The sequence below is a fragment of the Sus scrofa genome, chromosome 9 (genome assembly GCF_000003025.6).
Source record: "Sus scrofa isolate TJ Tabasco breed Duroc chromosome 9, Sscrofa11.1, whole genome shotgun sequence".
Taxonomy (NCBI): domain Eukaryota; kingdom Metazoa; phylum Chordata; class Mammalia; order Artiodactyla; family Suidae; genus Sus; species Sus scrofa.
Genome location: NC_010451.4, coordinates 76,324,550 through 76,349,262, shown reverse-complemented (window position 1 = coordinate 76,349,262; position 24,713 = coordinate 76,324,550). Strand labels below are relative to the sequence as shown.

The 24,713-nt window shown below is 35.3% G+C and overlaps 1 long non-coding RNA gene across 1 annotated transcript; it reads left to right on the top strand.

The window, feature by feature from the left end:
• On the top strand, positions 2 to 24,713 carry SEM1. The gene is made up of 3 exons (XR_305553.3): positions 2 to 199; positions 17,961 to 18,054; positions 24,500 to 24,713. It is a non-coding gene; the product is annotated as an SEM1, 26S proteasome complex subunit (long non-coding RNA).

Genomic DNA, 24,713 nt, shown 5'->3' with positions numbered 1-24,713 from the left:
GTCTCCCGCGTCTCTATGGTAGAGCCGGCCTCGGAAGGAGCAGCCGCCGTGGCTGTTGCGGGGAGAGAGTGAGAGTTCCAACTTTTCCACTGGCCTGAGAGGTTTGGGGAACCGAGGGTCGCGATGTCAGAGAAAAAACAGCCGGTAGACTTGGGTCTCCTGGAGGAGGACGACGAGTTCGAGGAGTTTCCTGCAGAAGGTAACCGGCTGGGCCGCGGCCTCTGGGCACGCGTGCAGTGACTCAGGCCTCCTGAGTAGAGGCAGTGTGGGCGGAAGGGTCCCGCGGAGCGGCTCCCGCGGAAGGTGTGGACCCAGTCTGCTGGCCCTCCGCGGCCGGCTTAGGGTCAGTGTGTCACGATGGGACTCAGCTTATCCGTGAGGCCGAACGCCTTTTGCTTCCTCATCGGAAGAAGCCACGGTGACCCTGGTTCCCCTAGTCCAGTATTACTCTTCAAACAGGTTACCCGCCACCTCGTTCGTGTCTACTTAACCTCTTTTCCCCTTATTATTTTTTAATTTGGTTTTGCAGCCTTCCTTTGCATTTAAACCTTCCGGATTCAGTTGTTGTTCCTGGTTAGGCCAGTACTACTTACTTTTAGGGCTTTACATATGAAGCCTGTTAAGTAGTTTGGGAGGATTAAGTTGGTGCTTAGTACACGTGATTGCCTTCCTCTTGTTCCTCACGCGTTTTTGATCAGTTTCATCGAAGAAACATAAGTTTAAGGATTTATAAGATCCTAAAACGTCAACATTTTTATTAGCATCATGGTTACCAAGAGGCACTTTAGGTTTCTCTTAGTAGGTAACAACAAATAGCTAATATTGACTGAGTTGCTAGTCTAAGTGTTTTGCTTGAATTCATTTTCACCAATCAAGCAAGTAGATACTGGTATTACCGTTTTTCAGATAAAAAAAAAAAAAAAAGAAAAAAAAAAACTGGAGCTTGGAATGGGTAAGAAAGTTGCCCAAACTCGTAATTGGCTAGAAATGATGGCCATCTGGCTCAATAGACACTGTCGCTCTTAAACTCTTTATATTGCTTCTGTTTGTTAGATCTGTTTGGTGCCAATTAGTTTTTCGGAATTATTGGCTCTATTGGCAAATTATTATACCTAGGATAAATACTTATCTAGTAAGAAAAGGAGGTTACTATTGGGTGGCCTTTCTGAAGCAGGAGAATTGTGGTTAATGGTGTACAAATCTGTTACACTAAGCAATTACTGCTTCATTAAAAGTGTCCTAAGTTGTATTCCATCATGATCCTACTCTACATAAAACCACATAACTAAGTTTTGTTCTTTTTATTTACACTGTGCTCAGTTTAGTTGAAAAAGACATTAGAGCGCATACTACACAAACTCATAAACTAACTCAAAGCACATTTATTTTCAGTTCTGGGATTCATTATGTATTGTGGGGATCTTTGGTGTTTGTTTGGGTAGTGGATTTATCTGTCCAGACATGTTTTCTTTATCTCACTTTCAGGTTGGTTCATGATTCTCCAACATTGAGTTATGTGGTAGAAAACTAGCTTGAGATTACGATACACTTTGAACTTAAACTTCATGTTTTAGATAGTTAGCATTTATTCATTGTTTTTCATGTGCAGGATACAGTGTTAGGCTCTTTATTTACATCATGCAGTCTAATTACCACAACTCTGAGGAAACTGAGGCTCAGAGATTTTTTAAAATTTGTTTTTTTTTTTTTTTTTTTTTTTAAGGGCCCCACGCATGGCATATGGATATTCCAGTCGGCTATAGCTGCTGGCATATACCACACCTACAGCAACGCCAGACAGAGCCATGTCTGCAGTCTACACCACAGCTCATGGCAACTCCAGAGCTTTGACCCACTGAGCAAGGCCAGGGATCGAACCTGCATCCTCATGGATGCTAGTCAGATTCATTTCCGCTGAGCCATTCTGGGAACTCCAGAGACTCAGAGAATATAAAGCTTGCCATGAAGTGGTCAACTCAGGATCTGAAAGGTCTTCCTGAGTCCTCAGCCCAAGCAAACTTAAACCTAAATCTCTGGTGTTTAGTGAAGTGCCTGGGACATTTGTAGGTGGTCAGTAAATACTTGTCAGAATGGGTGGACCGGTGTTTAAAATAAGTAGTTAGACTTAACCAATTCAAAAGGATATAAATATAACTCTGTGCCTGGAAGTTCCCCGTTGTGGCTCAGCGGTAATGAGCCCAACTAGTTAGTATTCATGAGGACTCTAGTATATTAATACCTCAGTGGATTAAGGATCCGGCGTTGCGGTGAGCTGTGGTGTATGTAGGTCGCAGACATGGCTCAGATCTTTTGTTGCTGTGGTGTAGGTCGGCAGCTCTAGCTCCTATTCGACCCCTAGCTTGGGAACTTCCATATGCTGCAGACAGGATGTAGCCCTAAAAAGCAAAAAAAAAAAGATAGTTCTGTACCTGATGATACACATGATTTTTTTCAACTTCCATTTCATCAGCTTTTGCTTTTGCAGAATATATAGTTCTTATACTAAGCTTATGTTGTGAATGTCAGTTTGTTCAAAATGTTGGTAGGTAGTAAAAAAAAAAAAAAAAAGAAAAACTCATTAAAGTTAAAAGGAAAAGCAAAGAATATTTTTTTCTGACAACAAAGGTCTCCTAACAGACTGGTTTATTAGCATAAGTAATTTGATATTTATTGGTAACCTTACAGAAAATTTGTCCTCATTAGGTTTGAATGTGTAGAATCTAATTCATTTAGGAAACTTTCTATATAGAATGAGAAATAACATTTGAAATGCCTTAGTTCTGTTCAGGTTTTTGTATGTTTCTTCTCTGGTTTGTAATTCAGATGGGTTTTCTTTACATGTTAATTTGAATTCATGACGTTTTTCTGGATACAGAATTAGTTTCTAGGTGAAACCAATACATATTTGTCAATAACAACTGCTCTGATAAATAACAAAATTAAAAAAAAATTGGACAAATACAGAATCATTTGTCTTTTGAAACTGTACATTTCCTAAATTCTTTGGTCTAGTGGCATTTCAAAGTGTCATCCATGGACTGGCAATTTTGGCATTACTTGGGAGCTTGTTAGAAATGCAGCATCTCATCCTAGACCTACTGAATCAGGTTGGACCTCACCAAGATGCCTGAAAGATTTATATGCACATTAAAGTTGGCAAAGCTGTACTTTGGAACTGGCGTGTTTTGAATATTTCAGTATTTGAGTTTTCAAATGCCCTGTATTACTTTCCAAGTTCTTTGCCTTCTTTGGAGATACTTTCTCTTGTGGTTGTCCTCATGGTAAATATGCCACTGACAACCTCACTAACAGATACAACTCAAAATTGCCTGTAATCATCTGTTTACTCTAAAGGAGGTCTTACTTTCAATGACTCCTTGGATCTCTGTACTCCAGAAAGTGGATGATGTCCATTGCCTAGGGTAGTTTGCATTTAAGAGCCTGCTACATGAAAGAGATTACTGAAATATGTATCCCTGTTTTGACCAAAGGATTGTCCATCTTTTGGGAGTATTGTTGCTATATCTCATCCCAGTCTTGCTTGGTAGGATGTCAGTTAAGTCTTTCTAAGGAAGGGGAATTTGTGTTTTAAAAAGGAAACTAAGAATGTGTTTTCATGGAGGCTTAATTGTTTTTTCTGAATAGCTCTTCTTCAGTTTGAGGTGTAGCATGTACGGGTAATCCTCTGAATGCAAGGGAACAAATGCTCCTTTTTTATTTAGACTGTGGACCTATGTTACATTGACACTTCATGATTCTGATTGGTGGGTGTGTAATCTGTTATTAAGTGGGAACTGTTTAAAAATCATTTAGGATCTTTGTGAATTCTGCAGTTTGTTGACTATTTAACCGAGGATAGGCTTTATTGGAAGATAATCAGCATTCTGGGAATGATTTTAATGTAATTTTGGAGGCTTGACATGGTTAGAATTTTAGAACTGGAAAGCAGCTGAAAGTCTAGACAAGCTAGAACTTGTTAAGATCATACTGCTAGGTTAGTAGTAGTAGAGTGGGGTCTAAAACTGAAATACTCTGTAATTTATCTGAAACTTCAGTTTTTCACATTAGATATATATGAAAAGATATTAAAATATTTTCTTTCGTCTCATCTCTCTTACAGTTAGAAGTGGATGGGAGTAAAAATAGGGAGAACAAGTGGGCCTTTAAATTCTTTTATTCTCTTATTCCTATGCTGTAATTGAGAGGTTTTTTTTCCTTTTGAGGGGAAAGAAAATTTAAAATGAACCTGAGTTTGCCTTCAGAAGCAATAGTGTTTGCAAAAGAATACTATTGTACTAAGTAGTCTGATTTTTCTATAATTAGTGGAACTGCTGTGTTATCTGAAGTGGGCTGGTGTTTTCCTAATGCTGCCAGCATTCTGGAGTAACTGAGTCACTATCGCCTGTGCCTAACAAAGTAGGACATCTTATAGTGGTTCTTAACCGGGGAAGTATTTTTGGATATCACACTCATTTGACAAGTGAAAAAGTAAAATATCAGCGTTTAGTGGGTAAAGGTCAAGGATTTTAAGTGCCTGCTATGCATAGACCAGTCCTGCACAAAGAAGAATTGTACTATGAAAAATACCACTGAGAAATACATGAACATTGGATACTAACTGGACTAAATCGTCAACAGAAGGGTTCCTTAGAATCTTAAATGTAGAAGGCAGATATAGCTAATACTACATCAGATACTGCACTAGTCAGTTTACCTGTTGCCAAAAGGGGCTTTGGTGTTTTCAGTTATTAAATGTAACATAATGAGTGCATAAATAGTAATGTTACATCTTTAAATTAATTTCATGGAGGTAGCAAGAAATGAAGAATTCATGTTACTAAAATCTTTTAAGAAAAAAGATAAGTACAGTGAATGATAAAAGTGCCTATTGGATGTCCTACTCATGGTAATTATATACAAGAAAAAGGTTTTGAGCCCCAGCATGAAATAAGCATGATGAATCTTAAGATCAGACCAAGATACAAAATCCACCATTTACCACTTTTAACTTATCTACTTGTGCTAGTTACTTAAAGTCTTTAAAATATTTTTGCACTATAATATATAGTACAAGTAACTGCCTTATTTAAAATTTAGACCTGTAAAAAGGTGTACATTTAAAAGGGAAAACACTGTTTCTCCCCACCTTTCCCCAAAAACATTTCTTATACTTCAGTGGTAACCACTGTTAAATAGTTTTTTAAAGTTTCTTTCCAGAATTTTTTTATATATATACATACACGCATGTATATGTGTGTGTTTTTATATGTCCTCTAAATACAAATATGTCCTCTTATTTTTACATTATCTATTTTAGATATATGTTCACATTAAACATCTACCTCATGCTTTTTTAAATCTTTTTTTATTTTTATTTTTTTTATTTTTAAAAAAGGGTTTTGGCTGCACCTGTGGTATGGAGAAGTTCCTGGGCGAGGAATTGAACCTGTGCCACAGCAGTGACAATGCCAGCTCCTTAACTGCTAGGCCACCAGGGAAGTCCTATTCATGCTTTTTTTTTTTTTTTTTTGTCTTTTTAGGGCTACACCTGTGGTATATGGAGGTTCCCAGGATAGAGTTTGAATCAGAGCTGCAGCTGCCAGCCTACATCACAGCTCATGACAGCATCAGATCTCTAACCCACTGAACAGGGCTAGGGATCAAACCTGCATCCGCATGGATGGATACTAGTCAGGTTCATTAACTGCTGAGCCACGACAGGAACTCCCTACCTCCTGCTTTTTAATAGCTGTGTACTATTAGTCCATTGTATGCATATTAAATAGTCTATAGATATCTGTTGATATCTAGGTAGTTTTAGGTTGTTTGCTTGTTTTTATGTTTGTTTTTCTGTTACAGAATATGTTGCAGTGCATATTCATGTATATTACATCCTTGTCTTCATACTTATCTATAAGATAAATTTTTAGGAAATTACTAAATCAAATTGGCAGGTTCATTTTAATTTTTTTGATGTAATTTTTATTTCAAAATAATCACAAATTTACAAAATAATTGAAAGTATAACAAAAACAACCTTTTGGTCCCTGAGTCATTCGAGATTAAGTTGCCAGTTTGATGTTCAGCACTCTTAGATATTTTAATGTGTATTTTCTACAAAGAAATAGCCTCAGTACATCCATCGAAATTGGAAATTAACACACAGATATATTACTATTATCTATCCACATATCCCTTTCAGTTTCACCAGTTGTTTCAATAATGTCTTAATCCTAAAATACATTCAGTTGTCCTGTCTCTTTAGTTGTCTTTAGTCTAGGGCAGATCTCTGTTTATCTTTGACTTTTGTGGTTTTGACACTTTTGAAGATTACAGGCCAGTTATAGAATGTTTCTCAACTTGGATTTGTCTCGTGTTTCTATATGATTAGATTTAGATTCTGCATCTTGGCAGGAATATCATAGTGGTATGTGTTGCATCTTATCAGGTGGAACATTGTTCTTATTTGTTCTATTGCTGATTATGTTAACTTGATTAAGGTGTGTCTGTGAGACTTCTCCATTGTGAGAGTACTCATTTTCCCTTTGTAGTTAATAGGTATTTTATTTGGAGGGACTTTGAAACTATGTAAATACATTTTTCCCTTATCAAACTATCAGTGTATTCATTTACTTTTTTTAATATCAGTACAGACTCATGAATTCTCATTTAATGGATTATAATTTGTTGCTGCTATTTATTTTGATCCTCAGATTATCCCAGATTTGAACATGGGGAAATCCCATTAGGCTGTCTTCTCTGAACATTTGATATGTCAGCATCATTATGCATTTTGTAGCATTCTGGCATAAGAAGATATTACAAACTAATCTTATACTTTTCCAGTCTTGGAATCAGCCATTCCCTTAGGGTGTATTCCTTTTGGTGGAGAATGATATTTGGAAGGCAAGCTCTTAACTCCAGTTGTTTTTGGTACCCTCTCAGTGGAGAGAACTAGAAAATATATAAATATGTGTACACATATATACTTTTACATCTATTTATATATGTGTTTGATAAAACCATGAATTCACATAGGTACCTCTAATTTATAGTTAAACACCACAGGGTTCACCTAGTTTTTTCTCTTTGCACATTTGTAACTATCTATCTGGTCATTCTCCTCCCTAATCAATGTTTTTTGCCCCCTCCACCCACAGATCCTCTCCTTATCCCACTTTAGTGTCAACATTTTATGCCAGGCCACTGTCTCCTTCCTCCAGCATTGGATGGCTTTTTCACTCTGTCTGGCTCTGCTTGGGCTCTAACACCTCATTCAGGACCAAGTGCATTTTGAATTTTGACGTATTCTCAAGTTGCCTTTTACAAGAGATACACCAAGTAACATGTCCCCCTACAGTTCACCTTTTTCTTCCTAAGGTTACCTGCACTCCGTATTAAACATTTAGTCATTACAAGCCTAAGGGATGAAGATGGAATTACATCATTTTGATTTGGATTGATTTCTTTGAGTGAGATTGACCATTATGTTTTTCCTTGAATTGTTACCTTAATTCTCAGTTTCTTTATGTAATTTGTGGATAATAATTAGAGTCATGTAAGGATTATATGATTATATTAATCTACTTCGGCTGCTATAACAAATACCATAGACTGAGTGGCTTAAACAATAGAAATTTATTTTCTCAGTTTGGAGACTAAGAAGTCCAGTGTCAAGGTGTTAACCTATTCAGTACGTGTTGAGGGTTCCCTTCCTGAGTTGCAAGCTGTTGCCTTCTCACCATGTCCTCAACAAGGTGGAAAGAGAAAGCAGTTCTCTGGAGTCTTTTGCTATAATGACATTAATCTCCTCATGAGAACTCTACCCTCATGACTTCAGACAACCCTAATTACCTTCTAAAGGCCTCATCTCCAAATACCATCACATTGGGGGGGTGGTTATGGCTTCCATTTATTAATTTTGGGGTTAGGTGACTCATTCTGTAACAATGATGTATGTAAAGTGCATAGCATAAAGTTTGGCATAAATATGGTATTCAATAAACATTAGTCCCCTTTTTGTTCTATCCCCCCACCAAGCTACTTAGGGATTTGGATTTTTGCATTATGTTTGGTATGTATTTAAAATTTGAACCTTTTTCGACAAATATTTTGTAATTTTAGATGTATCCAAAATTAAGCTTGTTGAGCTTGTGGGTTGATTATTTTTTAATATTAAAAACTTCTAAATTAAAAAAATTGTCAAAATTTTTTCCAAAAGTACTTTAAAAATAGTATTACTAGTCATGTAAAATAAAAGCTACTTAACACAGGCGTTCCTGTTGTGGCTCAACAGTTTAAGAACCTGACGAGTGTCCCTGAGGATGCAGGTTCAATCCCTGGCCCTGGTCAGTGGGTTAAGGATCTGGCATTGCCACAAGCTGTGGCCTAAGTTGCAGATATGGCTCGGGGCTGGCATTGCTGTGGCTACGGCATAGGCCGGCAGCTACAGCTCCAATTCTACCCCTAGCCCGGGGAACTTCCATATGCCGCAGGTGAGGCCCTAAAAAGAAAAAATATATGTACATAACACGGTAGCATTTCTTGTTTAAGGATGCATACAGATGGACAGAGGTATGAAAAAATACAATGGGATGAAAACCCCCCAAATCAAGATACTAGTGCTTGCAAGGGGGTTGTGAGAAGTATGTATGATTCAGGATATTAAACAATAAAAAATACTTTGAAAAACTATATGTTTAGTTATTTAACTGATTCAATGGAATAAAGAAGTGTTAAGCAGTTGTGACTTATGGTTTAACTAATATTGATAGTGTTACTAAGTAATATTTTAAAATATAACTCATTGAAAGATGTGATGAGCAGTGAAAACAGTGAGGGGAAAATAAAAGTTTCAAAAGCTGTACTTTTCTGAAGTGTTAAAAAAATTCACCAAGTATCTTTTTTTCCTAGTTTTATGTTCTATTGCTGATGTAATGCTTGGTAGAAATGGTACTGTTGTCTTTATTCTGGGACCTGTTTCTCTTTTTACCTCCCTCACCCCTTAAGCTTCCTTGGAGTGACTAGCACATAATAAGTGATTTATTCACCAGATGTATGTTTGTAGAGTGCTTCCTCTAAATCCACCAGTAGAAAGTGTAGAGTGAGAATGAATCTAGCTGCCAATTATCAGTGCTAAATAAGAGCTCTTGGTTTTAGGGTTTTGGTTTTTTTTTTCTTGGCCATCCCTACCCCCATCCCCCCACCCCCTGCACCTGTGGCACAGGGAAGTTCCTGGCCAGGGATGGCATCTGAAATGCAGCTGCAACCTATGCCACAACTGTGGCAGTGTTGGATCCTTAACCCACTGTACCACGGTGGGAAACTCCCTAAGTGCTTTAGATAGTCTTACATAATCCTCATAGCAGCCTTATGATGGCTTTATACTTGGGGCCCAGTGAAATAACTTACCAAGGACGTAGTTAACTAGAAGCTGCAGAGGCAAATTTGACTTTTTAGGTAAGTATTTGTCTTTGACCTTAGTGATATAAATGTTAATGAAGATAGGATCTGTAGTTTTCATACCAGACTTGAACTTTTTAGTATTTTGCAGGTGCTTTTCTTGGGAAGTGGGGCTCCCACCCCCAAGTAGATCAGAGCAACTGTGCTTTTGAGTATCTTTGGGTAAGATTTCGCTTGGTTTCAGTGGGGGGTGGTGATGTGGTGGTGGTGGTGGTGATGGCGTTAGGGATTAAACAACTGATAGGAGAGTGCAATAGCACTTGAAAAGAAGGGAAAATTATTTCCACGTGTGTACCATGTGAGACAGCAATATATGAACAAAGCTTTCAAAAGGTAGAAATGTAGGAAAGGAGTTCCAGAAAAAGGAGAGAGGAGTAGACGCTTGGAGGTAGAAGATCAGTGTGTATGTGTGTTTCATTTGGCCGTGAGATCGTTGTTGCAAATGCAGGTACTTTGGGGCCTAATCATGGGAGGCTTTAAGCCAAATGACCAGTTTGGACTTTATCCTTGGTTAGATGAGAAGTGGGGTTTTTTGGTTTGTTTGATGTAAGTTTCCTTTAGGCAGTAGGCAGTTTAGGAAAAATTAACTCAGCAGAATTAATTTGAAAAGATAGAAAGTCAGGGAAGCTAATCAGCAAATTGTTGAAATAGCTTAGGTGGAGGCTAAGGGCCTGAAATAGATGTTATTAGGGAAGAAGTGAAGAGAGTGATGCAAGAATAACAGGGAGCTTTGGCAACTGGTTTGATATGGAGTGTTGGGAAGAAGAAGAAAGGAGGGACTGTGATTTTGCACTTGCAAGGCTAAATGGAAGATCAGTAGTGGAGTTCATATTAGATACCCTTGACTCAGTAATACAAAGGACCAGAAAGACTCAAAATGAGTGTGGGACATGAAGGCTTGGAAAAGATGAGAGTAAGTAATGGCTTTGGGGAATTTTATAGAATTAAAGAGAAATAAGAGCATTAATCAACAGAGAGAACCAAAGTCATCATGACTTTGTAGTAGAATCGTCCTGATGTATATTATATATATATAATTATTGATGAAAAGAATTGTAAGAACTTCCTTTTTTTAAAATGTAAGAAAAGTTATAAATGGTTATGTAAATTGTTTTGGGCCTCTGTTTCAGACTCCAGACCGCAAACAACTGAAGCTAAACCAATGTCTGGCAGCACCATCATTTATGACCTGCTTTTGGTTGTTTACTCTGAAGTTCCCCCACTGAAGTTTTTGGTCCTTATTGGAGAAAATATAGTATAGTATAATGGTGCTATGCCAGTAGTAATTTCTCAGCCACTGCTTAGACGTTACATTTGTAGGGTACGTAGATGCTTTTATATCATGAAAACCTACAGAAATGAAATTTTATAAAAAATTTTAATCAGTTTTACACAGCTTAAGCAGGAACACGTTAAATTTATCTCAGCATGACTAGATTTAGTGTTGATTCATTATCATATTCACGAGTGTAAAGATGTTATTTGTAACTTCTCTTTTACACTCACCTATTGTTGAGTATACAGAACTTTTTTGAACTTAATCCTTTGTTTCTTTTTATTTTCTTCATGTAATGTTCTGTATAGGCATGCACATTTTTTATCTGAAGAAACTTTATTGGAGATTAGTTTGTGTATATTCAGAATAGCTGTACTGTTAAGGAATGAATGAGAGTTTGATGCTCCTGAAAATCATTGTAGAATAAAACATTTACAACTCTATTTGGTATAAACAGGATTTCCTCTTTACTTTTTTCCAGAGTGTATGTTGGAGGGTGGGGAGAGTTAGTTTTAAAAACATTGGGAGAAGACCCTTTTTCACACTTAAATGTCAGGGTGACACTTAGATGTAGCATGTGGGATCTTTTTTTTGTTGGGGGGGTGGGTGCATACCTGCAGCATATGGAAGTTCCCAGGCTAGGGTTCAAAGCAGAGCTGTAGCTGCCGGCCTACACCACAGCCACTCAGGATCCAAGCCATGTCTGCCACCTACAACAAAGCTCATGGCAGCGCTGGACCCTTAACCCATTGAGCCAGGCCAGAGGTGAAACCTGCATCCTCACAGATACTAGTCTGGTTTGTTACTGCCGAGCCATGATGGGACTCTTGTGTATGGGTCTTTGATGACTCAGATATTTGAAATTTAAAGTTAGTCACAGATGTACTTCTCACTGGCAAATGTGAACAAAGCCAGATTTGGGAGCAAAGTCTTAAATAATTTAGAATTGTTAGACACTTATGTATTAGGCATCTGTTATTGGTTATTTCCAATTCTGCCTTCTTAATATATGGTAATTTTTTTTACCAGTACACATCTGGAGGCCTGCACACTGAAGTAAACACAGCTGTGGTTATTTAAATGATTAATCATAATCCTGGCAGTGCATTTAGTGTTGAAGTTAAAGTGTGTACTTTATAGTCATCTATGTATTGAAGAAAGGCATTAGGCATAAATCAGGTATCCTTGTTTGATTTTATTATTTGCTCTTCAAAAAAAACTGTTTTGGGGTTTAATGCTTTAAAAGTAAGTGATTAAATAATATTGCATGGTTATCAGTACAGTGTTATAATTGAAAATTAAAACACAGTTCAGAGATGTATTGCTAGAGAAGTCAGCAAAAGCCCAGAGATTACAACAGTCACATGTTTTTTTATGTTACACAGCCATTTAGTTGAGTTTACATGTATCGTGGACAAATATATTATAACATATGTACCAAATGGAGGACTTATAAGTATTGGAAGTAAATTTGAGGGTGTTACACCCTATTGCTTAACTTTTTACGTGATGTATTTCTATATATTCCTAGTTAATAAAGGAACTCTTTAATTCCACCTAAAATAGATTATAGAATTTGGTTTGTCTTTGTATACACAATAGTGTCATAATTACAAGGTACTACTATATAGTAATACCAAAGAAATGTAGAACTGTTGTCATGAATCTTTTTGTGTGTGTATTCTACCTAAAATCTCGCTCCCAATAGTTTCCACTCCATGCATGAGCCATTTTCTTATTCTTGGGACTTTATTTCTACCTTCTTCCTTTTCCTTTCTTCACCATTAAAGTAATAAGATGGTTGTTAACAGAGGGAGAAATGCTTAATCCTTATGCTAAATGATCATCAGAATTCAACTTGATAAATTAAAAATTGTACCAGTCTTAAAATTTTAAAAATACACCATTCAAACTAGTATTTCCCATATTTATTTTTAATTTTTTTCTAGCCTTTATGAATGGAATTGGAACTCCTACAAAATAAGTTACTGAATCTCTTGTTTCTTGTTCAAGAATCTGAGGCACTCGGGTACAAATTGACAAGTATATATTTTTTAGTCTCTTAAAGTTAATTACAGCCCCCTTAAAGATATTTGAATGATATCAAGTAATAGCAATATTTAAATTGACATTTTGGATCATGCCATAATTAGATTAAAAGTTCCTGTGGGCCTTGTATTTTTATTGTTCTGGAAAGGGTTTACAAGATTAGCAAAGAAATGTGAAATAAATATTCTTGTATGATATTTCTAACTTGAATCTTTGACATATTATTATTTCCTTAAAAATTTAGAAAGCTGTTTAGTTAGAATTGGTACAGGCTGATGTTAGGCTTGATGTCTTAGAACCTTAAAGTTCAGTTGTGGCTTGAGTTATTGTCACCTCCTTTACTTGAGCATATTACCAGTAGTAATGTATTTATTTTGTGGAACATTGAACTCTATTAAATATCTTTATAAAGATTCCTTTAAGTATCAGTAAAACAAGTATTTCATTCGACAATTACTATTTCTAGACTCAACCCAAATATATTTAAGGTCTAGGATTTGAGGTTGTGAAATAATGGTAGAAAAAAGTTAAATATTTTCTTGAAAGGCAATTTTTACTTTCTTTGTTATTTGGTACTGGTAATGGTAGTCGAACAAAGAGTGGTATGCTGTACATGAACTCTTAGGCTTCCTCAATCTCTAGTATTCTATAAAATAATCTTCAGTCTTAGCCATTTTATAAGAACTTTTAAGTATAAAGCCAGGAGTTCCCTGGTGGCACAGGTTAAGGAGCTGGTGTTGTCACTGCTGCGAGGCAGGGTTGATCCCTGACCAGAGAACTCTGCATGTTGCAGCCACAGCCAAAAAAAAAAAAAAAAAAAAAAAAAAAAAAAAAAAAAAATGTATATATATATATGTGTGTATGTTACATATATACGCACATATTTATATGTGTGTGTGTATAGCCAAACTTTGCTACATTGCAGTTTAATAAAATAGTTTCATGTGAATCTTTTGTACTGGAAGGTCTTAGTGTCATTAAAACAGAATAAACAATCCTAAACTGTCTATTAATATTATTAGATAACTTAGAGGTGTATATTGTAGGAGTACTGGAGGGAATGTGGAGGAATAGCATTATAGTCATTATTCACTTGCTGCAAGAGATAGTGGATTGAGTTTTTCCATTATAAATTCAACATACAAGAATCTGAATTTCTGTGATTTGAAGTACTTTATTTAATTTTAATTAAAAAATTAAAATCATGTAGTTGACTTTTGGTGATTTAGTATTAGGGAAATATATCTACTGTTTGAACTTCTTTTTAATTTAAAATTTGATTTTAGGCTGTACCCCATAGCATATTTACTTAATTTTCCCCTCACATACACTTAATGCTATAACTTCTGCCCCCTTTATTTTTGCCTTAAAATATCTCCCTTCGTTCTGAGATTTCTCTTCTTAGAAGAACAAAAAGAACATTTATATATAGCAATGCATATAGTAAACAGTTTATTATTGATTGTAATTACAATATGAGAGTAACAGTACTATTGTATCCCAATAATGATTAACTCTTAAGGAAGTCACTTTGCTAGTTTATAAAGTTCAGAAATGTTATTTTTTCAGTTTAGCTTGGTGGTAGAAACAGTATTTTTTTTATTATTTCCCCAATACAATTTTTTTCCCTACTGTACAGCATAGTGACCCAGTTACACATACATGTGTACATTCTTTTTTCTCTCACTCTCATGCTTTGTCACAAGTGACTAGACATAGTTCTCAGTGCTTAACAGCAGGATCTCATTGCCAATCCACTCCAAAAGTAGTAGTTTGCATCCATTAACCCCAATCTCCTAATCCATCCCACTTCCTCTCTCTCGGCAACCACAAGTCTATTCTCCAAGTTCATGATTTTCTTTTCTGTGGAAAGGCTCATTTGTGCTGTATATTAGATTACAGATATCAGTGATAGATGGTTTTTGTCTTTCGCTTTTTGTCTTACTTCACTCAGTATGAGAGATTCTAGTTCAATCCATGTTGCTGCAAATGTCATTATTTTGGTCTTTTTGATGGCTGAGTAGTATTCCATTGTGTATATATGCCACATCTTCCTAATCCAGTTATCTGTCAATGGACATTTGGGTTGTTTCCATGTCTTGGCTATTGTGAATAGTGCTGCAATGAACATGCGGGTGCATGTGTCTTTTTTAAGGAAAGTTTTGTCTGGATATATGCCCAAGAGTGAGATTTCTGGGTCATATGATAGTTCTATGCATAGTTTTCTAAGGTACCTCCATAGATACACTACTTTAAAAGATGCTGTTGCATTAGCTTTCTGATGACTCTTTGATATACTGAGGGAAATCCTTAATGTGAGTTCCTTTTCTTTAACTTCTTAATCTATTCTCATTATAAAATATAGGTAGATTCACAAACAGAATAAAAATTTGCAGTTTGAATTTCGAGGTACTTCTTTAGGAAAGGAGAACATCTAAGGATATCTGTAGCCCAGTAAACTTAATTTTGAGATGTAATTAATATTTAGTATTGTTAAGTATTACTGTTGTTAAGGACCTCAGAGAATAGTATAGGATTTGAATTAAGATCCTAACAATATTTCCTTTTTGAGAATAGTAATAATTATTGCAAGATGTACGAACATTTATGCAGATAAAAATCAGTATTTTTGATTATCAGACATTTTTATTAACGACTATACATTCCCTATACAAATGAGTAGAGTTGAGTGTATATTTCACTGAGCTTCGTAGCAACCCGAAATAAATTCCCTAAGAGAAGCTTTCATCGTTTCAGGCACTGAGATCTCAAAGAAGTTTCCCATATTATCTAACTCTTCAAGGATCATTCAATGATCATGATTCTCAAAAGCATTCTTACAGTAAATACAGTTGAGAATTTTACATGACTCATCTATACTACATGATATTATTGGTCTCTTCTATCTTGAAACGTATACTCTTGGCTTCATTGAAACCACATACTGCCCTCTCTTTTCTAGAGATTGACCACTCAGAAGAAGGGAACTTGAGAAGCCTACTTCCATTAACCCACCATTTTATTGAGTGTCTACTGTGTGCCTAGCACTCAGCTATAGACATTAAAGTTGCAAATTTAATAAAATATGCTTCCTACCTGAAGATTTGAAATGGTAACTTACAGAGATGGTGGTGGTCATTTTGGGCATCACTGGAAGATGGGTATCGAATGTGCAAGACTGGGGAGGAGGGGACAAAAAAAGAACTGAGTAAATAGTCCTTGAAGGGAATAATCCTGCCTGAATTAACACAGTGGCAGCGAGAATGGGGAGGAAGAGACTTGGAAGCTGAAATGAAAAGGACATAATGAATGATGGTAAGAATTGAAGGAGAAAGGATAGCTAAGATGACTTCCAAGACTCTGGTTTGGGGGACCAGGTAAATGGAGGTATTATCTTCTATTCTTAAATCATGATGATGACATATGGGTTTAAAATTTTTTTTAATAAGTGTAATTACATTACATAATGTAATGAATAAATACCCACATGAACCATTGTGGAGTAGCTCAGATCTGTTTGTGCTTTAATGAGAAAAGCCTAAATCATACCTTTTCTTAATGAGAGGTTTTTGTTTGTTTGTTTGTTTTTAGGTTGAAATGTTCTTAACCATGTTTCTAATAAGTAACTACTAAGATGAAGCTACCAGAACACATTTAAGAGCTTGTATAACTCATACTTACTGTTTTTGGAGGGGTAGGGATCTAATTGTTTTTTTGTCATCTTTCACAGCCACTGGTTGTGCATATGCTAGGTATTGTTTGTAACGTAAGAATATAAAGACAAATAGCTCAGATGCTATTAATGGAGATTGACAAATAAAGTGATAATTATGATTGTGTAGTATGTAGGTGTTTTGTTATAGACACAGAGAGAGGACCTAATCTCGGAAGGAAAGGAGGAGGAGAGAGAATAGTGAAGGGTTCCAAAAGTGATTGCCAAGCTGATTTTTTAAACAATGATTCTCCCCACATTTCAATTTTGAAAGTTTGAACCTTACAGAAAAATTTTTAAAAGAAGACAAATGGGGGAGGATGTGTAATTGATAAAGGAATCAAAAGATATACACTTGCACACTTGAAGTTATAAAAATAAGTCCTGGGAATGTAATGTACAACATGGTGACTATAGCACAGTGGACTGTATTCAGTATCCAATATCTTGTAATAACCTATAATGGAAAGGAATCTGAAAAATAATATATATCACTTTGCTGTATATCTGAAACTTAACATTGTAAATATTTCAATAAAAGAATTTTGTGTCTATGTTGGTGACTGATGTTAACTATTAACTAGACTTCTCATAATCATTTCTCAGTGTGTACAAATGTCAAATTATATTGTAATACCTGAAATTAATATAATGTTATGTGTCAGTTATACCTCAGTTTTAAAAAAGAGGAGAGTTCTGTGGCTCAGCGGGTTGAGGATCCCATGTTGAAACTGCTATGGTGAGGGTTCCAATTCTGGCCTGGGAACTTCCACGTGCTGTGGGCACAACCAAAAAGAAAAAAAATTTTTTTTAATTTAAATAGAGGACAACAAATACCTGTTTTATAAGTTGTTAAAATTTTGTCATATTTGCTTTATTTATATCAGTGTATAAAATATAAATGATATATATTTGAGAAGCATTTGCAAGTAAATTTGACAAAATGTCACTTGGCTCAAACATTTCAGCATGCATGTCTTAGTAAGGACATTCTCTAAAACAATTTTATAATTATATGTAAGGAAATATTGGTCTGCATTTTATTATCTGTATGTTATCCATTTTTATGTTTAGAAGTTTTGAATTCCAGGCCTGTATCTTCTTGCTACACAACTCACTTTAGTGTTGTTAGTGCTGTGTTTTGAAAGATTGCATAATAGACTTATAAAAATTAGCCCAAGTAAAAATCAGCAAAGTAAATATTACTGAAGTTATAATAAATTTTCATGGCAAATAGAATTTTTTTGTTTTAACTACTGTTTTAGATTCTTTGCAAATTCAAGAATCGAGAAAACAAGATAGCATCAATTGAGATGATTGATGAGAGGATGATTACCATTTCTCCTAGAGACGGCTTTAGATGTTTTGAGAGAGTCTTCAGGTAGCAAGCTTTCTGAAGTTTTTGCATTTACGGAAATAATGTATGAAGAATATTTAGACAGCATCTGTTTCTATTTTTAGACTGGGCTGGTTTAGATGAAGATGAAGATGCACATGTCTGGGAGGATAATTGGGATGATGACAATGTAGAGGATGACTTCTCCAATCAGTTACGGTAAGTTTTAAGCCAGATTTTTATATAATTTAGTATTAATTGTAAGCAGGGAATATGTAACTTAAATATGATAATTGACCTTTGAAATATGTTTCTGAATTATGAAAAGTAAGATATATTGCTTTCATCTCCTGTGTTCCTAAATATGAATACTTTATGTAATTGCATGGAACTTTTGTTCTTTCTAGTCTCTTTACAAAAGTAGTTAGAAGCATATTTGCTCTTTTCTTTTTGGTCCTTGTGGGTTTAATTCTCTCAAAGTTAATTTTCTATCAGTATTGGAAACTCAGCAGAAATTAGAATCCTAGAGTGCTCAAAACCAATATACTGGTGATTCTCAAACTGGAAGAGAGATTGAGGTGATGAGAGTGTACTTTTTCATATTTATGTACAAATTTACCTAAGTGATTGATTGAAGTAAAATTTTATATAACATAAAATTGTTTTAAAGTGTACAGTTTAGTGGCATTTTGTATATTCACAGTGTCTTGCAACCATCATCTCTGTTTAATTCTAAAACATTTTCAGCACCCCAAAAGGAAATGCCATATCCATTAAGCAGTCACTCAGCATTCCTCTCTTTCTCCAGTCCCTGGCAACCACTGATCTGCTTTCTGTCTCTGGATTTTCCTCTTCTGGATATTTCATGGTATCATATAAGTGACCTTATGTGTCAAGCTTCTTTTATTTGTATAGTGCTTTCAAATGTCATCCATGTTGTAGCATGTATCAGTATTTCATTCCTTTTTATAGCTGAATAATATTTCATTGTATGGATATGACACAGTTTGTTTATCCATTTATCAGATGATGGACACTTGGGTTGTTTCCAGCTTTTGCCTTTTGTGAACAGTGTTGCAGTGAACATTCATGTACATGCTTTTGTGTGAATATTTTTTCAGTTTAGGGGGAATTTAGTGGCATTGCTGGATCGTATTGTGATTCTCTTTAACTTTTTGAGGAACCATCAAACTGTTTTTCACAGCAGCTGGACGGTTTTATTACATTACTACCAGCAATGTATGAAGGTCCTCACCAAAATTTTTTCTTTTTCTTTTCCATTGTAACCATTCTAATGGATATGGACTTGTGTCTCATTGTGGTTTTGATTTGCAATTTCTTTTTCTTTTTTTTTTTTGCTTTTTAGGGCTGCACCTGTGGTATACAGAAGTTCCCAGGCAAGGGGTTTAATTGGAGCTATAGCTGCTGGCGTATGCCACAGCCACAGCCACAGCCACATCAGATCTGAGCTGCCTCTGTGACCTACACCGCAGCTCATGGCAACACTAGATCCTTAACCCACTGAGCGAGGCCAGGGATCAAACCCGCAACCTTTTGATTCCTAGTCGGATTCATTTCTGCTGCGCTATGATAGGAACTCCTTGATTTGCAGTTTCTTTAATGACACTGATGAACCTCTTTTCATGTGTGTGTTGTCTGTTTGTGTATCTTTTTTGGAGAAATATCTATTCAAGTCCTTGGCCCATTTTCAAAGTTCGTCTTTTTGTTGTTGAGTTGTAAGAGGTTTTTATTTTGGGTACTAGGCCCTTATGAGATATATTATTTACAAATACTTTCTCCCATTCTGTTAGGTTGTCTTTTCACTTTGTTCGTAGTATTATTTGTACTAAAGTCCAATTTATCTGCTTTTTAAGAACTCTCTGCCAAATTTGAGTAATTAAAATTTATCCCTATGTTTTCTTTTAACAGCTTCAGAATGTTAGCTCTTACTTTAGGTCATCCATACATTTTGAATGAATTTTTGTATATAATGTGAAATAGAGGTACAACCTTTTTTTTTTTTTTTTTTTTTTTTTGGTGACCTTGCCTGTGGCATGCAGAAGTGCCTGAGCCACAATCCTAAATCCTTAACTCAGAGGAACTCCCCAACTTTATCCTTTTGAATGTAAATATCCAGTTATGACAGCACTATTGGTGGAGGCAGTTCTTTCCTCTCTAACTTTGTTCTTATTCAGCTCATAGGTATCTATGTCTTGGGCATAAAAATACCTAAATAGATTGTCATGTGCTTTGCTCAAATCATGATAAAGAAGTTAAATTGCAGTCTTTTGATTTCCTAGTCTCTAGCACATTTTTTAAAAGAGTGAGATAATGTATACTGTTTTTAATATTTATTTTTAGTAGTGATATAGTAGCATTTGTTCTACACTGCATTTTTTATGAGTTGAAAACCCCTACATTCGAAAGACTCTTTAGTATTTTGCCAGAAACAAGGCAGTTTAAGCCATATCCTTCTTCCTTTTATGGAAATATACAGTTTGCTTTTCATTGTTAACTCTGGTTCTTTTACAAATCTCCATGATTTCTCAGAATTGCTGACTCTGATTTTAGTACCCAGAGATGTAATTATTCATTTTGAGCCTTTAAACTATGTTAATGCAGTTTCGAATGTCTCACCTGTCTTAGTTTTCAATTTTCTGTTAATGATGTTGTTTTTCTTTTTGCAGTTTTATATACAAGTTAAGAACAATAGCTATTGAACAGTAATCTGGTTTTTCGCTAAGATCTTTTCTGAGCATTGGTTCTATCTCTTCTTAGTCTTCTTTAGCCATGTATGGCTTTCAAAAGTCCTTTTGTTGTTCCTTTTACAGATCTCATTCCGTTCTGGAATTAAATTAATTCTTTATGTACAAGTTTTTGCCACTTTGTTTTTGTATTTATTTTTTGTTGATTTATTTTGCCACATCAGAGAAAACCTTCCTACTTTTTTCCCCCAATGTATCCCTCCTTTCTTTTTATTATAATCATATTATGCTGTTAGAATACTTATTTTCAGACCTTACAACTCTGTTGGTCCCAATTTGTGTTCTTAATCATATATCATATATCATTTTTTTTCTTTTCTTTTATCTTCTTGAAATTTTTAAAGTTGAGGCTAAATGAGTTTTCTTCATTTGCTATTCAAAAGAGTCAGTTTTCTCCAGAGTGTCTTTGGTGGGGGGGAAGTTATCTTTCATTTGGTGGGGGGATGTGTAGCTTTCATTAGTTAGAAAATAGCACCTTTCTCTTAACAATTAAATCAAGACGTTGAATACTTTGGTTTTTATCTGGGGACTTTTAGTAAATGTATTGATAATTGGATTTCTTGTCACTACTACATCTTGCCTTTTATCTGGTTTGGCAATAGAGTGTTATCCATATTTTCGTTGTGGCTTATTGCTTTTATGATACACTTTCACAGTCCTCTTATGTTCTCTGTTACATTTTTTCTCTAGGTTTGTGAATTTCCATAAGTATATAAATGTTGATACCTTCATTAGTGGATAAGGTTTTCTTTTTATTTCCCTGTTTGTGTCATGAGTTTCTTTTTCAGACAAGTTTGTTGATATATCACCAGTGCTGTCAAGTAGAACTTACTGTAGTGATGGAAATGTTCTGTAAGCTACTGTCCAGTACAGAAGCCACTAGTCACATGTGGCTGTTGAGCATGTGAAATGTGGCTAGTGCAGCTGATTTTGTTTAATTTTAATAAATTTCACATCTGACTACTGTATTGGACAGTGCAGTCTCAAATATTTATATTCTTTTAAAAATTGTCTTGAACACAACATTGTAAATCAACTGTATTTCAGTTAAAAATTTAAAAATAAAAAAGTGAAAAATAAAAATTATCTTGATTAACAAGTCTCCTATGAAGGAAGATGTTCTCAGTCTTTGTAAAATGCATTAAGGCACTTAATATGGTATTACAAGCCATAGTAAAGAACATGGTTTATTGTCTTCTGTTTTTTTTGTTTTTTTTTTTTTGTCTTTTTTTGTCTTGTTGTTGTTGTTGTTGTTGTTGTTATTGCTATTTCTTGGGCCGCTCCCACGGCATATGGAGGTTCCCAGGCTAGGGGTTGAATTGGAGCTGTAGCCACCGGCCTACGCCAGAGCCACAGCAACGCGGGATCCGAGCCGCGTCTGCAACCTACACCACAGCTCACGGCAACGCCGGATCGTTAACCCACTGAGCAAGGGCAGGGACCGAACCCGCAACCTCATGGTTCCTAGTCGGATTCGTTAACCACTGCGCCACGACGGGAACTCCGGTTTATTGTCTTCTGATATGACTGAGTCCTAATTCTAAGTTTGGAGAGGCATTTTATACTTTATAGCCAGTCAGATTCCCTTTGTTCCAGCCTGGATCTCCCTTATTTAGCTGCATGTCCTTAGCAAGTACTTAGCCTTCTATTTTCCATGTTTCTCTTTCAGTATAATTTACTTTTAAGAAGTAGAAGTAGAAAGAAGGTGGCCAGCAGTGTCTCCAAATAACTAAAAGTCATTCTGTTTTTGCTGCTTCTAAAACATTTATCTACATATCAATAGAAATAGGATTATGAAATTTTTCTGAGCTTCATCACATTTACATAAAAATTCCAAGAAGCCTCTATAGTTCCTGATTTACCATGTTGGATATAGCCACTGTTATAGAGCAGAGTAGTTTCTTGGACAATAAGCGTTTTGAAACCTCCTAGTAGCTGTTAGTCATATTGTTGTTTTGTTGTAAAAGGAATGTTGCTGTTTTTGCTTCAAATAGTATACATTCACTGTGTGTGTTCTGTGATACAGATCCAGTTGTGCTGGATTTCTTCCCTTTTTGTCTTTTTTGTGTTTTGTACTTAGTGGCCTCAACTTACTTTCCTTTTGGTTTCATACACATCCTGAATTCTAGCAAAGAACTTTTCATGTTTTCTGAGAATTTAGCTGAATGAAAAATATCTCATCATCTCCTTTGTGTTTGCAAACAATTTATAAATGTAATTGGCTATCACCTGTCAAGAAAGCAAACAGACACAAACCTGGATGGATTTGACAACTTATTACCAAAAATTAAGTTGAATTTAGGATTTTTTTTGTTGTCATAAAGAGTGAATGTGAATAATCTACACTGACTTTGTTAAAGGCAGCACAAAACTATTGTTTAAGAAAGTTTAAAATTATTTCCGTTTTAAATAGGAAACATGGACAGATCTTATAATCTTCAATTTCCTGGGCTGTGGAGGACAAAGGAAATACTTCAGTTAAATTTAGCAAAGAAAGGGATAGAGTCAGAAACTTGTACTGATCTCTTGACTCCTAATCCAGCATTTTACCACCAGTCCATACTGTCCTCTACACCTGAGCAGAAGACAAAGATGGTTAATATGAATAAGCTCTTGCCTTAATATTATTCATGGACTTAAATTTAGGTCAGTATTTGTATTATAAATACCTAAAAATTTTAAGGAAGTGAAGGAGTTTGGGGAAATGAATAATAAATATTACTCATCATCCCTACCATGTATTTATTGCATTGCATTTACATTGGGTAGTGTGGTAGTTTCCAAGCTTAATTATGTTGGGAACAAATGTCTTTTTATCTTAGATGTAATGATGTAGGTAAGGCACATTAATCATACTTTACCTTTGTGTAGTGTTTTAGCATAGATTGGACTTCACATAATTTTGTTGTGAACTTTTATAAAATCTATAAAATCTGAATTGAGGCAGATAAGTCAATGGTGTTATTTGGAATTATAGTTTAAATACCTGAAATTGATTATGGGGCTAAACTTTTTTGTGCAAATGTTTATGCAAGGCAGATCAATAGTTGTTGGCATTCTCAAATCATGACTGAAATTTCAGCTTTTTTTTTTTTTTTTTGTCTTTTTGCCTTTTTCTAGGGCTGCTCCCACGGCATATGGAGATTCCCAGGCTGGGGGTCAAATCGGAGCTGTAACCACTGGCCTACGCCAGAGCCACAGCAACACGGGATCTGAGCCGCGTCTGCAACCTACACCATAGCTCACAGCAATGCCGGATCGTTAACCCACTGAGCAAGGGCAGGGACCGAACCCGCAACCTCATGGTTCCTAGTCGGATTTGTTAACCACTGTGCCACACGGGAACTCCTGAAATTTCAGCTTTAAAAAGTTACTTAAAATTATAAAAATTTATTTTTAAAGTGTTCATATTTATACCAATATACATTTTTGATATTTTAATCCACATTTAAAATTAGGAAAGTAGAATTTTATTTAATATTCATTATATTTATTTTTCTCTATGTATAGTTATACAGTCTGGGTTCTCACACACCCTTAAATTTGATTAATAATTTTTATTTTGGTTAGGGCACTATATATGTCAACAGAAAAACAGTTTGTTTATTCTTTATGTGAAAATAACAGTATTATGATTATAAGATGGCTGAAAGTTTGATAGCAGTGTCTAGTGTTCTTAGCTATATGGTTAAGGAGTCTTAAAATTTATGTTTAAATATGTTACGAGCAGAATAATTATACAGTATTTGAAAAATGTCAAAAAATCCCTGACAGTTCTTCCATAAATAGACTTATCAGAAAAATAAGGAATATAAAACATGTTTACTAATAGGAAAGCAAGATTTTATTAACATTATGTTGAGTGTCTAGTGATGCTGTTCTTTTGTGTTTTTTTATAGAGCTGAATTAGAGAAACATGGTTATAAGATGGAGACCTCATAGCATCCAGAAGAAATGTTGAAGCAACCTAAATTTGAACTGTTTACTAAATTCTGGAACAGAGAACCCAGGGGGGACACTTAAAAAAATGTTTATTTCATTACCTGCTTGGACTTATTTTTGTTTTTGTAACACAAAAAATAAATGTTTGATCTAATATTGGTTTGTTCAGAA